Below are 5,041 nucleotides of genomic sequence, written 5' to 3'. Positions count from 1 at the left end.
TCCTGCCCATGGCAGGGGGTCGGACTAGATGATCTGTGCAGGTCCTTTCCGACCCTACCAACTATGAAACTATGAACATGGGGTGCAGAGCTCCCTTAACACATACTCACACAATGAAGGAGACAAGGCTCTGATATTTGGAGCCTTTTGCAACTCAGGCTAGTTTGTACCAAGAGAATGCATAGCAGTTGCTGGGGGTGTGGGTTGTAGCAGTGTCGGTCTGAGGACTAGGGCAGTCAAGGTTCTTTGGGTAAATCCAATAGCCCCAGCCCCCCTCCCTCCCCCACCAACGGGGTCTTGATCTCCCCCTTCCCTTTAAAAAACAAGAAGAAAACATAAAGGGGTACGTGAAGTGAAACTTTGAGACAGAAGGGGTACACTTGTTAAAAAAGGTTGCAAACCCCTGTTCTAGGGTCTGGAACAGATTCCCCGCAGAGGTGGTACAATCACTTATCCTGGAGATCTTTAAAAAACAACTTGATGCACACCTTGCTGGGATCATCTGACCACAGCAGTCTTTCCTGCCCAAGTGCAGGGGGGCTGGACCCTTCCAGCCCCTAACATCTATGAATCTTTTTATTAGACCAACGTAAATAGTTGGAAAAATTCAGTTTCCAGGGGTTTCTTCTTGGAAAGACCCAAAAGAGAGCTCAGGGTTAATTAAAAGAAGGAGGAAGAGAAAACATTAGGGAGGACAACTACAAGCCTCTTCCCAGATCCTACACCAACTGAATAGATCAAACTGCCAGTTGATGGCCAAGGCTACCGCAGGATTAGGAGTCAGACCTACTGACCCACATTCAGACTAAATCAATATATTATTCATAGCAGCTGAAGCCCCAATTCCCATTCAGCTGCTACACGAGAGCATGTAAAAAGCTGCTTGTCACGTCGAGGAACTAGACATGCGGAAAAGCAGCCCATTTCAGGGAATCTACAGATGAACTTACTGCCACCTTCTTTTTAAGCAGTCCCCCAAGGCCATAAACACATGCTACAGTTCAGCTGAGTAAAGCAATTGGCATGAGGTGAATAGCCAGAAAAAAAAAAGGGTGAGTTAATGGAAAGACGGTCTTAAAAGGGTGTCTGACAGGGCCACAGTAGAAAGTCCCTTTAAAAGGTTAGTATGCTTTGACAGGCTTACATTAATGCACATGTTGTCGTAACATATTCTGCAGGGAAACGAGCTTCAGTTTATGTTAATAGCCAAAGGGTTTAATGCAGTACAGGGGTATTGGCCAAAGCCCTGGGCAAACCCTGCAAGAGAGTGGATGGGGGAGGGGAGGGGTGGGGAGGTACATTGAGCACCGGAGGGGCAAAGGCTCCAAAGTCAGGGGAGGGAAGGGGGAAGGGACAGCTGCAGGTGTCTTACCTGTGTCAGGGACTCAAAAACAGCCCCTTGCTGCTGCTGCCACAGTCACAACATGGTCTGCACACCCCAGCTCTTGTTCTAATAGCAGTTGTGCGGTGTTCATGCATGTGGCTTCTGTTGCAGCTTGCAAGAGTAATGTCATGGGGCTGCTTCTGCTGCTGGGGCACAGACTCTGCAGGAGCAGGGGGGCAATTCTGGTGCCCCTTCTACTTGGTACCCAAGACTGGTGCCCCAGTTGCCCACCCCTAATTACAGTACCAAGTGGCAGTGCCTAACCTTTGTCCCCCTACAGGATGGGTCTGGTCGATGGGCCTGATCTGGCTTGCAAACCCAGCTCAGTGTGTGGCCCCTGCCCTCCGCACACATTTGATCCCCACACCAGATTACATCCACAGCCCGGGCCCCATTCACAGGAGCACATCATCTGTCCTGAAGGGCTTGGAAATTAGGCAGCAGGGGAACCGTGGCAATATTCATTACAACTGCTCCTCCACTGCCAAATTTCTGGACTTGTGGGGAGCCCTGTAGGCTGGATGACATGGCTTCATGGGCCGGATCCTGCCTGAGGGCCAGAGGACAAGCACCACAGGTTGAATGAATCAGTGTTGTACTTTTGAGAGCTCATCTGTTCAGCACGGGTCCTTCCAAATGGTTCACCCTTCCAAGCAAATAGTTATTGTTTAATAGGAGTAGCAAAAGAGAAGCAGGCAGAAAGCTGGGCAGAGTGGCACCATGAGGTATAGACTAAAGTAACAGATTGTTCTGAATCAGGGGTGGGCAAAGTACAGCCACGGGCTAGTACCAGTCCACCAAGGGATTTTATCTAGCCTGTGGTAGGTCCCTCAGCCATACCCAGCCCAGAGATGGCCACCAGTCTGGGCCATGACATATGTGACTGGTCCTGCCACCCCCAGGCATGCAGCTGGGAGGGGGGACACAGCAGCTGGACTCCGCTTCCCAGCAGCCCCAGTGGCAGCTCCTTCTGGCTGCTGGTGTTGCTGCCACTGCCAGCCCTGGCCCTACTGCCTGGGGACTCTGGCCTGCCCTCCCTACAGCCACTGCTGGAGGCACCAGGCGAGCAGGTGGGCAGGGTCTACATGAAGATCAGCTGTGACCCTTGCAGGCAGGGTGCACTCAGCCAGGTGGATAGGATGTGGTGTGGGATGGGTGGGCAGGGCCACCGCCAGGATCACAGGGCAGTAAATGCCTGGGGCCAGGGTCTGGGGCAGAGCTGCAATCCATTCCCCATATATCCCCGCCATGTGGGGAGAAGACCATGGCTCTTCCCCAGGCCCCATCTGCCCACCCTGCTCCCAGACACCACTCCCCACCAGCCCACAGCCCCATCTCATCTGCCCAGTAAAGCACACCCTGTCTGCAGGGGTCCTGGCTGGTCTGCATGGAGACCCCGCCTGCCTGCTCCATCCAGTGCCCCAAGCAGTGGGTGCAGGGTGGATGGGCCCAGGACAGATAATATCAATTTCTCCTCCTTCCCACCTCTGTGTTGGGTCAAGTCAGCATCCTCCCCCCAGCAGCTCACCCAAATTCCGTAAGTGGCCCTCCAGCCAAAATAATTTCCTACGCCTACTCCAAATACACTTTAAACCCCAGGAATGGATATGCAGGTCACTTTAGATTGGTTTATACTTCCCAGAACATTTCATAAGCACAGCAGGAAAATCAAGTACTATTTTGAGCTGGCTCTTCTGCAGCCAGTTTAATGTACTGTGCATACACAGGCCATGCCATGCCTACTGTCTGTTCGGTCCTTCCTCTAAAACTCCTCATCCCCACAAACCCATGCAGGGCAACAGGGGGGCTGCTCTGGGATGCAACCAGGACTCTACTGCCCAAAGATCTATTGCCTATAGAGACCAGAGTCAACCTCTGCAGGTTTCATCCTGCATACACATCTTGATGCAATTGCTGGCAATGCAAGTGGCTGGAAAAGGCAGGGAGTTCTCGGAGGGGGCAGGGCAGAGCACTCGGGGCCACACAGGTCCCCCAGCACCTGGCTACCCCTCCACTCCACCCCCCCGCCCCAATCCAGGTCTCCCTCCCCCTCTAAAGCAATCCTGGGGAAACTCTGAGCACTGACCCCTGGAAGCATGATGGTCTGGGTAGTCTACCACTCTGGGTGGCATTTGGGCAGCAATGCAGTCCACAATCCCTTCGCAATGTACACATGGACACTTCTGTCCAGGGACAATTGCAAATGGTTCCCGATCCGTGGCATTCTTGGAAAGGTTCAAGTGTTATATCTGTCTGCACCCTTAGAAACTAACTGCTTCTGAGACACACAAGCTTTCCTAGACAGCAACCTACTTTTGTCAGATGCTGGGAATGGACAAACTGCAGTAACTCATAGTCCCCCTTAGAGGTCAGCCTAGCATAAAAACTAGGACCCCATTACGAAGAGTATGGTTCTTTCCTCGGAGAGGGATTTATATTTCAAGAACAGTAGCTGCTGCTGCAGAGAGGGATTTGTTCACAGACTGCATTGATTGAGCACTGCCTTCATAGCAACAGATCCATCCCTCGGCTCAGTGCCTACATAGCCGTTCAAGTGACGGAGCCCTTTAGATCTATAGGAAGGTAGGGGTTTGCACAGGGTTACTTAAACCCAGAACAAACTAGCTGTGTAGTTGGACCAGAGGGCTTGCGAGCCAGATACAGCTTTCATAACAACAATCCTGGCTCTTTCATCTCACAGGAGGGGCTCAGGGTTTTAGATCATTCAAAACTTGTATGAAACCACCTGTCACTCTACCGTAAAATGCACACCAACAAGGGGTTTATGGTTCTCATCCTGGTCATTTCCAAGCACTTGGTCAACTGTGCTGGTTACAGAATGTGAGTTTTAAAAGCCCAACTCCAGCCTACTCTCTCTCTCTCTCGCTCTCCTGCCGACAGACACAGCATGCTGGGTATTTCGAAATGAGAGGATATTGGCCGGGGTGGGGAGAGAGAGAATGAGTATGCGCATGCACACACATGCATAGTTTTAGAGTTAATGCAAGTACCAGATTGATGCTGAAGATTGAAGTTTCTCTGTGTCTGCAGAACAGGTATGGTGCAGATAACAACAGCCCCAACTTTCCCCACATGCTGCTCTCCCCTTGGTGTGGATGGACTGACTGTGAGAGATAAGGTAATCAGTCATCTCAGCCCATGTGGTCTTTTCTCCTGAGACCACAGGAAGGCTGATTAGTGCCATTTGTGATGCTGTGCTTGTCGTGTGGACACCTGCCCACTAGCAACTGGACTGAGGCTTGAGGCCTGCTATATATTCTGTAAGCAGTCACAAAACAGCTGTCAGATAGCAGCTACTTTTGGTCACTACTAATCTGGTCTGTATTTGAATCAGCAAATAGAATCTAAGGGCAGAAAGTAGCATTATCTTGGTTAACCCCTTTTTAACAGAATGGAGAGACTGAATACTGCTTCACCAATACATTGAGAGAGAAAGGTGGCAGCGATTTGGGCAGAGCGTATGCAAAGATGCAATAACTTCACCTTTTGTTCCTGCAAAATTGTTCCCTCTTAGCTGGAAGAGAAAGATTGATATATATAACATTGATACAGCTTTCACCCTTCATATTCATATATATGAAGGGTGAAAGCTATATCAGTGTATATATGTTAGCTACTGAGCATGTGAACCAATGT

Source organism: Gavialis gangeticus, unplaced genomic scaffold (genome assembly GCF_001723915.1).
Source record: "Gavialis gangeticus isolate Ggan-Ray unplaced genomic scaffold, GavGan_comp1, whole genome shotgun sequence".
NCBI lineage: Eukaryota > Metazoa > Chordata > Crocodylia > Gavialidae > Gavialis > Gavialis gangeticus.
The sequence above is the reverse complement of the archived record's forward strand: the minus strand, read 5'-3'. Positions refer to the sequence as shown.